The sequence below is a fragment of the Bos grunniens genome, chromosome 3 (genome assembly GCF_055505025.1).
Source record: "Bos grunniens cultivar Pamir isolate PY7600 chromosome 3, Bosgru_T2T1.0, whole genome shotgun sequence".
Classification (NCBI taxonomy): Eukaryota; Metazoa; Chordata; class Mammalia; order Artiodactyla; family Bovidae; genus Bos; species Bos grunniens.
Window position 1 is genome coordinate 8026904 of NC_141167.1, and position 12519 is coordinate 8039422.

General features: G+C 44.5%; 1 protein-coding gene and 1 pseudogene across 3 annotated transcripts in view; both read right to left on the reverse strand.

Annotated features, from left to right (window-relative positions):
- LOC147374915 (UDP-glucuronosyltransferase 1A9-like) overlaps window positions 1-12519 on the reverse strand; it is a 128125-nt gene that overhangs the window by 63587 nt on the left and 52019 nt on the right. The window lies entirely within an intron of this gene.
- Window positions 1273-7837, reverse strand: LOC147374923 (UDP-glucuronosyltransferase 1A3-like; annotated as a pseudogene). The gene is made up of 2 exons (XR_015155180.1): window positions 5107-7837; window positions 1273-4467 (listed from the first exon to the last, which is right to left on the reverse strand). The product of XR_015155180.1 is annotated as a UDP-glucuronosyltransferase 1A3-like (transcript).

Genomic DNA, 12519 nt, shown 5'->3' on the forward strand with positions numbered 1-12519 from the left:
GGAGTACATCAAGGCTGTATGTTGTCATCCTGCTTATTCAACTTATATGCAGAGTATATCATGAGAAACACTGGGCTGGAGGAAGCACAAGCTGGAATCTAGGTTGCTGGGAGAAATATCAATAACCTCAGATATGCAGATGACACCACCCTTATGGCAGAAAGTGAAGAACTAAAAAGCCTCTTGATGAAAGTGAAAGAGGAGAGTGAAAAAGTTGGCTTTAAAGCTCAACATTCAGAAAACTAAGATCATGGCATCCGGTCCCATCACTTCATGGCAAATAGATGGGGAAACAGTGAAAACAGTGGCTGACTTTATTTTTCTGGGCTCCAAAATCACTGCAGATGGTGACTGCAGCCGTGAAATTAAAAGACGCTTACTCCTAGGAAGGAAAGTTATGACCAACCTAGACAGCATATTAAAAAACAGACACATTATTTTGTCAACCAAGGTCTGTCTAGTCAAGGCTATGGTTTTTCCAGTGGTCATGAATGGATGTGAGAGTTGGACTATAAAGAAAGCTGAGAGCAGAAGAATTGATGCTTTTGAACTGTGGTGTTGGAGAAGACTCTTGAGAGTCTGCAAGGACATCCAACCAGTCCAGCCTAAAGGAGATCAGTCCTGAGTGTTCATTGGAAGGACTGATGTTGAAGCTGAAACTCCAATACTTTGGCCACCTGATAAGAACTGACTCACTAAGAACTCAGTGACCCCTGTTAATTGTCTGGCTCTTAACTGCATGTCGTACAGATTACAGGACAACTTTCTGGCTTCCCTCACTGTGATAAGCTGCCCTGTGTTTGGCACTCAACCTACATGGATACTATGAACCAAGTGAGGGTACACAGTGCACTTACGGGATTGGCAAGGAGTGTGGTGTTTTCTCTGCTACAGTCAGAAATACACATCTAGACTAGAATAAAATAATTGCTGGGAAGATTGAAGGCAGGAGGAGAAGGGGACAACAGAGGATGAGATGGTTGGACGGCATCACCCACTCAATGGAGATGAGTTTGAGTAAACTCTGGGAGTTGGTAATAGACAGGGAGGCCTAGAGTGCTGTGGCCCATGGGCTCATGAAGATTCTGACACGACTGAGCAACTGAACTGAACTGAACTGAAAGGTCCAGTGGGCAAGAGAACTCTTAGCGATGACACAGTGGCGTCAGTTAGGGCCAGCCCTCACGATCTACACACCATAGGACAGGAGGGAGCCATCCCCTGGCCTCAGAGGAGGGTCTCTGAATTCCTTTTATGCTGCTAAAGGTGCCAATCTTTCACTACTCTATTTAGGGACTGGGGCCTTTACTTATCTGGGCCTTTATTACATCTTGGAGTTTATGTTCAGATTTTTCTCCAAGGTCAGTTACAGACCTAAGTCCTGTTCTGGATGGATTCCTCTAAAGCCAATGGGCAATTCTGGAGAGCTTCAGTCACGATGACACTGTGCCAGCAAGTGCCGTTTGGATCATCCTCTACCTTATTAACATCGGGACACAGCCTCACCCATCAGTTAGTCAGCACTAGTACTAGGATACTCCAGGCCAAGTAGCTAGTTAAGTGGAGACACAGAGCCATCCATTAGTAGGCAGCTGCATTAACCCTCTGAGAACAAGCCACCTGGGACCTGGCCCCATCCACCAGAAGGCCCAGGACCAGGCCCCGTGCACCACAGTGCCCAGGACCTGGACTTACCTACCAGTGCACCAGCACGAGCTCAGGACACCCCTGGACCTCACCCCACCCTCCAGCAGACTGACACCAGCTCCAGGAAACCTGGGCTCTACAGACAGGGACTCCAGGATCCGGATTAACCTACCAGTGGGCCACCATTAGATACATATGCAGACATATGTGGCCTCAACATAGGAGCACTTAAATACAAATGGCAAGTATTAACAGACATAAAAAGACAAGGTGACAGTAAACAACAATATTAGGGTGATTTAAAATCCCACATACATCAATGGACACAGCATTCAGACAGAAAACCAATACAGAAACACTGGTCCTAAACAACACATTAGACCAGTTAGGCTTAATAGATATATGCAAAACATTCCATCAAAAGCAGCAAAACACACATTCTTTTCAAGTGTATATGGTATATCAGTCTCGGTAAATCACACAGATCAAGTGTCACTAAACTCAAGAATACTGAAATCACATCAAACATCTTTTCCAACCATGATGTTATGAAACTAAAACTGAACTACAAAAAAAGCTGCAGAAACACATGGAGGCAAAACAATGTGTCACAGTCAGTGGGTCATTGAAGAAATTAAACAAATACCTCAAGACAAATAAAAATGAAAACGTGATAATCCAAAATCTATGGGAAACAGTAAAAGTAGTTCTAAAAGGAACGTTTTTAGCCATACAAGCATAGATCATGAAATAAGAAAAATCTGAAATAACCTAAACTTACACCCAAAGTAACTAAAAAGAATAACCAAAATCCAGAAGAATATAAAGAAAAAAAAATCATAAAGCTTAAGCCAGAAATTTAAAAGATCAATGAAACAAAGAACTGATTCTTTGAAAAAATAAAGTTGATAAACTTTCAGTCAGAGTCATCAAAAAGAAAGGAAGTCCAGGTAAATAAAAGCCAAAATGAGAAAGACGAAGTCCCAAGAAACACACAAAACATATAAAGGATCATAAGAGATTACTGTGAACAGTTATATGCCAATAAAATGAACAATTAGAAGACATGGACAGATTCTTAGAAATGGACTACATCCCAAGACTGAACCAGGAAGAAATAGAAAATATTAACAAACCAATTACCAGTAATGACACTGAATCAGCAATAAAAAGATCTCCCACAATTGAAGAATACAAAAGCTATAAGAGACCTAAAGTCATGGAAGTTAATATAAATTAAGTACATGAGACACAAGGTCAGCAAAAAAACAAACAAACGGCTAACTCAGTGGATTAAGAAACAAATCCTGCCCCCAAGAGTCCTATTTCAATTAAACCCAAATATCCAGAGTTAACATGAGAAGACTGTGAAACTGTGAGGAAAGCCATAGTTCCCATGATGGAAACTTGGGGTGGAGTGGTCAGGGCCAGGGCAGATTTGGAGGTGAGGTCAAATCTTTCCACTTTGAGACTCAGTTCTCAGCATCACTGCCCCCACCTTCACTGCATTCACAGTTTACCTCCTTCCAGCCCCCACCACTACTTTTTGATGACCTCAGTGTCCCACCTTGAAGACCTATATGACACGCAATCCAGCCCCGTACATCACCACATTTTACTCCAGACACCAAGTCCTGGCCAGAAGACTTCTGGTCAGCACAGCTCCATCTCTGAGAAGTTGGGCTCAATTATTCCTTTCTCTGATCACGGAGACCTCGACTTCTCTCTCCGGTATTATCTCACTTCCACTTACCCTACCTCTCTGAAATTTCAGATTCTTTTTGGTGTTTAGGTCTCCTGCAACCACAATCCTTTCCAAGACAAAACCAGTATCAGTTCAACAAATGCCATCTGCTATTCTTTCCTCCTTCTATGGAACACTCTCAGGCAAAAACTCCTGATGGATGGATTCTCAGCTCAACAAACGTGCTCCTTCCTACTCAGCTGGAGAAAATCGGACAATGGCTACAACAGTGCCTACAAAAAAGGGCAATCACAGGCGAATAACAAACACCATCGCTTATCAGTCCTATTGCAGACCCTCATCCCTGACTGTCACTCCTCTCAAAGACCATCACAAACTTTACCACACTACTGCAGGCACTTTAACAATTCACAACAGAGACTGTTAGAAGGAGAATGTGAGGTAGGAACTTTTAGAAAGATCAATATATATTAAGCACCTGGAAGTAAGATATTTATAAAAAGTATGTTTCACTTGGGAACTCCCAGGCAAGCCAGTGGTTAGGACTCAAGCCATCGTTGCCAAGGGCCCAGGTTCAAATCCTGGTTGAGGAACTAGGATCCCACAGGCACTGCAACATGGCAAAAAAAAAAAAAAAAAAAAAGTAATTAATTAATTAATTTTAAAAACATGTGCTCCACTTGGAACACTGATTGAATAAAAGCAGCAGTACAGACCTGAGATAATGGTTTCCTGTTGGCACAGTTGATGCCCCCAGTGAACACCATGTTGGGCATGATGGGCCGTGGATAGTCCATCACAAAGTCTTCTCTGAACAGCCACACGGATCCAGAGGCAAGAATCTCCCCCCGTGACACCTCTCTCTGAAGAAGCTCAGAGGCCATACGTGCATAAGGAATGACAGAAACCTGGCAAATGTACTTCAGGCTCAGAGGGTAGAGCATGCTCTTGACCCTTTGGAAGAATGTCATGCGGTCTGAATTCATTGTTAACAACCTAGGAATGCATGAGAAAGGGTTTGGGCATGCTGTGCCCTCAACATCTAAGTCACACAGAGGGAACACGATAAATGAATAAATAAATACAGCAGAAATCAACAGGTACTTAGCCAGCCCCTGTGGGGAAAACAGCTAATCAGCCAGGATGGCACGTTCAGGAAGGACTGCTGCTGAAGCTGAAACTCCAATACTTTGGCCACCTGGTACAAAGAGGTGACTCACTGGAAAAGACCCTGATGCTGGGAAAGATTGAGGGCAAGAGAAGGGGGAGACAGAGGATGAGATGGTTGGCTGGCATCACCGACCTGATGGACACGAGTTTGAGTAAGCTCCGGGAGTTGGTGATGGACAGGGAGGCCTGGCCTGCTGCAGTCCGTGGGGTCGCAAAGAATCGGACATGACTGAGCGAGAGAACTGAACTGAACTGAACAGCTAAGCGCGTTGTCTAGCACTGAGCATGCGCCTCAGGAGGTACTTGCTTGGTCCTGGGCTACTTTGTGCGGTGTACCTGACTGAGCTCCACCTAAAGCCTCATGGCTGTGTCCGTCGGGTCAGCCACGAGAGGAGACAATATACTGTGTCTGCTGCTACGGCTGCTGTGCCAGCCAGGAGAGAAGAAACGTGTCTGCAGTTTCCACGGCTTCTTGAGTCTTATTCCAGCCTCTTAGCTCACGCCTTGCCTACCACAGGTTCAACAAACATTGCGCAAGTGAGATACAGCAGAACAGTTCTTGCTGTGAACTGGATCGGCAAGACAGCCCCGCGGCAGTACATAGGGTCCCTTAAAACTGCATCAAAGGGACTGGCATTCGAGTGCCTGATCAGGTCCTTGGAATACCTTAAAAGACCTTACAGAGAGCAAACAGTCGTTACAGACACCGTAGCCCCCAGAAACAGTGCTAAAAAACATCCTCTTTCAAAAAGCAGATGAACATGACCCCTCATGAGAGAATCATATTCTTCCTGTGTGTCAGGAATCGCATAGATTTTCGTGGTGAAAAAGCGCTCCGCCTGGGTGTGTATATTCACCTGCAGAGGAACAACCACTGCTCGGTGGCCTTGGGCCTGGAGCTCATTAATGGCCTCCCTGCATGCTTAAGCGAGTGGCTGCCCTCCATGGGGACCACCAGCATATTCTGAGACTTGGTTATCGCTTGATGCACAGACAGAGCAGGAGTCCAGCCAGCACCTGCCACGGAAGCTGCAGTCCCAGGGCCATCTCCACACAAACCAAAAGCTACTGAATCTCCGGTTGAGCTATGCCACCTATATTTGTTCCCTTTATCTTATCATCAGGTCACTTAAGCAAAATGGCATGGCATTGGAGGGCAGTTTGCCATCCATACATTAATCATTACAGGATAAGTCCATGCCTGGGTTTCATCACCTCTGATTTCACCCTAGGAAAGTCCCTTCCTCCCTTCTCTTGGAAAATCTCCTCTGACTCTGCTGCTCCCGGTAGGGAGCATTCTAGGTCACTGAAATGTTTGTCATCCAATCTCCAAAGCAAGGCTGCGTGGGCACATTCCCTTTGATCACCTTCTGCCTCTCTGCTAAGCACACTCTACAGGGCTGGACTGAACTCTCAGAAGTCACCTCTGTCCCAGTCCCCACCCAAAACCTCTGGTGCATGTGACCTTATCTGAGAACTCTTTAAACTCTTTCCCCTGATTGATGGGCGAACAAGGAGCCCTTCATTGTTCACTTCCAGGGAAACGTACAACATCGCTGAGACAGCTTTCTCTCAGCAGGAGGGAACCTGGTTGTCTTTTTGTTCCTCTTCCACACTGAGACACCTCTTCCACTGTTTAGGGGGAGAGTCTGTTGGAGGAGCTGTCGTATATGGAAATATCTGATGACATTCCTGATGAAGACAACAGAAGTGATGTTTGAAACATCTGTATTAACTTCCTGGAATAAGAGTTGCTGTTAAGCATCGATGGGCAAGGCAACACTTAGCAATGACACAGTGGGGTCAGAAAGCACAAGTCCTGAAGATCTGCACACCCTGGACATCAGGGAGCTGTCCCTTGCCCCCAACCTGTCTCTCTGAATCCTCTTCTGATGCTGAAGGCATCAGTCTTCTGCTACTCTGTTTAGGGACTGGGGTGTACCTTAATCTGGGCTTTTATTATATCTTATTGTTTATGTTCACATTTTTCTCCAAGGTCAGTTACAGTGTTGAGTCCTGATAAGGATAGATTCCTCCAAAACAGAGGGGCTCCTGAATTTGTGGGACCCTTCTGAGGCGGGGCCTGTGCAACTGCTTGCATCGCGGGCCCACGAGGCGGCCCTGCTACAGAGACTGATGCTCACGTGTGCTCAGCAGGATACAGCATCTCCGTGTCCCGTCTGCCCTGGGGACGATGTGGGAGGGCTTCTTTGGCTGCCCAGCCCTAGACCAGCAAAAATGTGATCGGCTGTCCCATCCTTGCCATTCAAAGTAACACATATACTAAGCCAACTAAGGCACAGTGCACTTGGGGGATTGGAAACTGATGGTATTTTCTCTGGTCCAGTTAGAGCTTTAAATCTATACTAGAATAAAATAAATGAAGAGGCATACAACATCATTCCTGGGAAGAATGAACACTCTAACTCTTGATTTTGCACCAAATTAAGGTATAGATAAAAACGATAGACCAAGTCAAATCTCACTGAAATTTGTAACATGACCCAAAAAATTCACCTAGAAGCATTTCTGTTTTCTAATAGGAGTGACTCCTATCAGATCAATGCTCTCAAACAACTTTTAAATCCAGATAGACTTCACATATATGGTCAAGTTATTTTGGGCAAGGCTGCACAATATTCAATGCTGCTGCTGCTAAGTCACTTTGGTCGTGTCCAACTCTGCAACCCCATAGACGGCAGTGCACCACTGCCTGGGATTCTCTGGGCAAGAACACTGGAGTGGGTTGCCATTTCCTTCTCCAATGCATGAAGGTGAAAAGTGAAAGTGAAGTCGCTCAGTCGTGTCTGACCCTCAGTGACCCCATGGACTGCAGCCCTCCAGGCTCCTCCGCCCATGGGATTTTCCAGGCAAGAGTACTGGAGTGAGGTGCCATTGCCTTCTCCCCAGTATTCAGTAGGGACCATCTTTTCAACAAATGGTGCTGGGAAAACTGGGTGTCTGAATGTAAGCAATGAAATTGGACTCTTACTAACGCCATATATTATTTTATATTTGTTTAATTGCTAATTCGTGTCGGACTCTTGAAACCCCACCAGGCTCTTCTGTCCATGGAATTTCCTAGGGAAGAATACTAGAGTGGGTTGCCATTTCCTTCTCCAGGGATCTTCCTGACCCAGAGATTGAACCTGTGTCTGCTGCATTGACAGGCATATCCTTTACCACTGAGCCACAAGGGAAGCCCAATGCCATATATAAGTTCAACTCAAAATCAAAGGCCTAAATGTAAGACCAAAGCTATAAAACTCTTCAAACTAGACATATGAGAAAACAACACAACATTTGGCAAAGATTTCTTGAAATTACACCAAAGAATAGCTAATAAAAAATTAAAAACTGGACTTCATGAAAAAATTTTAAATGTGTGCATCAAATGATATTAACAACAGAGTGAAAGCACAGAGTTGCTAGAATACATTCAAACTTAAGATACAGATATAAGCATTTATGTATGAACTTCTTGTGTTAGTCGCTCAGTCATGTCCGACTCTTTGCGACCCCATGGATGGTAGCCCACCAGGCTCCTCTGTCCAGGGGATTCTCCAGGCAAGAATACTGGAGTGGGTTGCCATTCCCTTCCCCAGGGGATCTTTCCAACCCAGGGATTGAATCCCAGTGTCCCGCATTGCAGGCAGATTCTTTACTATCTGAGCCACCAGAGAAGCCAAAACCAAAAAGGCACACCATAGAGTGAAAGAAAACATTTACAAATATGTTTGATACAGGATTAACATCCAGAATATATGGAGAACTCATGGAACTCAACATGGGCAAAAAGACCTGATTCAAAATAAACAAACAACTTAGACATTTCTCAAAAGAATATGTGCAAATAACCAATAAGCATTGAAAAGACGCTTAACATAATCATTAGGGAAATGCAGATCAAAGCTACAATGAGATGTCTCCTCACACCATTATGATGGCAATCATAAAACAAACAAAACAGAAAACAAGGAAAAAAATGTGGAAAAATTGGAACCCTCGTGTACTGTTGATGGGAAAGTAAATTGCTGTAGCCACTGTCAAAACAGAATGGCAGCTCCTCAAAAACTTAAATACCAGATGATCCAGCCATTCCACTTCTTAGTACATGCACAAAAGCATCGAAAACAGAGTCTTAAAGAGGGATTTGTACATCCATGTTCAGCAGCATTATCCCCAATAGCCTAAAGGTGAAAGCCAACCATGTTCATTGGCAGATAAACAGATAAGCAAACTGTGCCTCATTTATACAATGAAATATATTTCAGCCTTAAAAAGGAAAGAAATTCTAAGAATATATATGACAACATGAATGAATCCAGAGAACATGATGCCAAGTGAAAAGGCCAGTAGCAAAAAGAAAAATATTGTACAATTCCACTTATATTAGGTATCTAGAGCGCTCAAATTCATAGACACAGAAAGTAAAATGGTGGTTTCCAGGGACTGTGAGGAGAGAGGGAGGTTTCCTCTCTCCTGTGAGGTTTCCAGGGAGAAATGGAGAGATGTAGTTTAAGGGGTAGAGAGTTTCAGTTTTTCAAGACGAAGAGTTATGGAAATTGGTTGCACAACAATATGACTGTAATTAACACTACTAAACTGCACACTCGGAGAAGGCAATGGCACCCCACTCCAGTACTCTTGCTTGGAAAGTCCCATGGATGGAGGAGCCTAGTGGGCTGCAGTCCATGGGGTCGCTAAGAGTCAGACACGACTGAGCGACTTCGCTTTCACTTTTCACTTTCATGCACTGGAGAAGGAAATGGCAACCCACTCCAGTGTTCTTGCCTGGAGAATCCCAGGGACAGGGGAGCCTGGTGGGCTGCCGTACTGGGGTCGCACAGAGTCGGACATGACTGAAGTGACTTAGCGGCAGCAGCAGCAAACTGTACACTTAAATGTGGTTAAAATGGTAAATCTTATGTTAGGGATGTTTTACCACAATTAAGCATTAAAAAGAAAATTTTATGAAGAAAACACAACAGTCATAAACCTATGTGCAACAATCTAAAAGCTATATATTTAAAGGAAAACTAGTAAAACTTCCAAATGTAATTTGAGAAAAATTCAGTTAAATGGGGGGATATTTTTAGGTATTATTTTCTGAATTGGGCACACTGAGCTTTTCTTAATAGAAAAATTTAAATATACCTCTTTAGGTTTACATATGGAATGTTTACAAACACTGATCGTATGCTGTCTCACATAGTAGCCACTGACTATGTACGAGTATTGAGTACTTGGAATGTGTAGAGTCCAAATTGCTATGTGCTGTATGTATAAAAGACATACCAGGTCTTGAGGACTTAGTATGAAATTTTTAATTCTGAAGTATCTCAATAATTTTATATTGAGGAAACTGGCCAAGATGTTGGACTGGGAAGACCTTGGGCTCATTTCCTCTTACAGGCTCACCAATATTACAACTTATAGAGCAAATACTGATGTGAAACACCAAAGACTAGCTGAAAAGATCTTCCACAACTAAGTATATAAAGAAGGAACCACAAGATTTGTAGAGACTCTGGTTCAATTCCAGGGTTCAGAAGACCCACTGGAGAAGGGATAGGCTACCCACTCCAGTATGCTTGGGCTTCCCTGGTGGCTCAGCTGATAAAGAATCCGCCTGCAATGCAGGAGACCTGGATTCGATCCCTGGGTTGGGAAGATCCCCTGAAGAAGGGAAAGGCTACCCACGCAGTATTCTGGCCTGGAGAATTCCATGAACTGTATAGTCCATGGGGTCACAAAGAGTTGGACATAACTGAGTGACTTTCACTTTCACTTCATGGCAAATAGATGGGGAAACAGCGGCTGACTTTATTTTTCTGGGCTCCAAAATCACTGCAGATGATGACTGCAGCCATGAAATTAAAAGATGCTTACTCCTTGGAAGGAAAATTATGACCAACCTATGCTAGGTCACTTCAGTCATTTCCGACTCTGTGTGACCCCATAGACAGCAGCCAACCAGGCTCCCCCATCCCTGGGATTCTCCAGGCAAGAACACTGGAGTGGGCTGCCATTTCCTTCTCCAACCTAGACAGCATATTAAAAAGCAGAGATGTTACTTTTCCAAAAAAGGTCCGTCTAGTCAAGGCTATGGTTTTTCCAGTAGCCATGTATGGTTGTGAGAGTTGGACTATAAAGAAAGCTGAGAGCCGAAGAATTGATGCTTTTGAACTGCGGTGTTGGAGAAGACTCTTGAGAGTCCCTTGGACTGAAAGGAGATCCAACCAGTCCATCCTAAAGGAGATCAGTCCTGAGTGTTCATTGGAAGGACTGATGTTGAAGTCGAAACTCCAATACTTTGGCCACCTGATATGAAGAACTCATTGAAAAAAACTTTGATGCTGGGGAAGATTGAAGGCAAGAGGAGAAGGGGACAACAGAGGATGAGATGGTTGGATGTCATCACCGACTCAATGGACACAAGTTTGGATAAACTCTGGGGGTTGGTGATGGACAGGGAGGCCTGGCATGCTGCAGTCCATGGGGTCACAAAGAGTCGGACATAACTGAGTGACTGAACTGAACTGAAGATATGGTATAATCAAGACCCACACCCCACGGTGGATGATCCACAAATGGGAGTTAATTAGTATTGCAGAGGTTCTCCCTCAGGAGTGAGGGATATGAGCCCACATTGGGCTTCCTAGCCTGGGGGTCCTGAAATGGGAAGAAGGGTTTCCAGAATGTTGGGCTTGGAAGGCCAGTGGGGCTTACTTTCAGGAGAGCCAGGGGCTGTAGGATATACAGACTCCACTCTCAAAGCGTGCACACAAAATCTCACATACTCTAGGGACCAGGGAAGAAGCAGCAATCAGAAAGGAGCCTGGTCAGACCCACCTGCTGATCTTAAACAGCCTCTCAGAGAGGCAGGAGACAGAGGTCATTCTGGGATATAAATATGGCCGCCAACTGTTTTGGGGGAGCTCAGTTCTAACGATGCCACTGTGCTGGCTAGTGCCATTTTGAAATCCTCTCTCTCTAGATCAATAGTATCAGGACCCAGCCCCACCCATCACCCTGTCAACACCAGTACAAGGATGCCTCATGTAAAAGGGCTGATTGAGTGGAGACACAGACCCATCCACTAGTGACCAGCTACCTTAGAATCTCCTGAGCTCTCAGCCACCTGGGACCTAGAATTGCCTACCAGTGCTCCTGGGCCTCACCCACCCTCCAGCAGGATGACATGAGCTCCACGATTGGTGTTGACAGAATGAAGTAAAATTGTCACTTTTCACAGATTACATGATATGCACTACACATAGAAAATCCTAAAATCACCACCAAAAACTACTAGAACTCATCAGTGAATTCAGTAATGTTAAGGCCAAAATCACTGCAGATGGTGATGGCAGCCATGAAATTAAAAGACGCTTACTCCTTGGACAGAAAGTTATGACAAACCTAGATAGCATATTCAAAAGCAGAGACATTACTTTGCCAACAAAGGTCCGTCTAGTCAAGGCTATGGTTTTTCCAGTGGTCATATATGGATGTGAGAGTTGGACTGTGAAGAAAGCTGAGTGTTGAAGAATTGATGCTTTTGAACTGTGGTGTTGGAGAAGACTCTTGAGAGTCCCATGGACTGCAAGGAGATCCAACCACTCCATTCTGAAGGAGATCAGCCCTGGGATTTCTTTGGAAGGAATGATGCTAAAGCTGAAACTCCAGTACTTTGGCCACCTCATGCAAAGAGTTGACTCATTGGAAAAGACTCTGATGCTGGGAGGGATTGGGGGCAGGAGGAGAAGGGGACGACAGAGGATGAGATGGCTGGATGGCATCACCGACTCAATGGACATGAGTCTGAGTGAACTCCGGGAGTTGGTGATGGACAGGGAGGCCTGGTGTGCTGTGATTCATGAGGTGGCAAAGAGTCGGAGACTACTGAGCAACTGAACTGAACTGAACTGACTGAAGGCATACAAAATTATTATACAGAAATCTACTGCATTTCTATACACTGAGAGTGAACTATC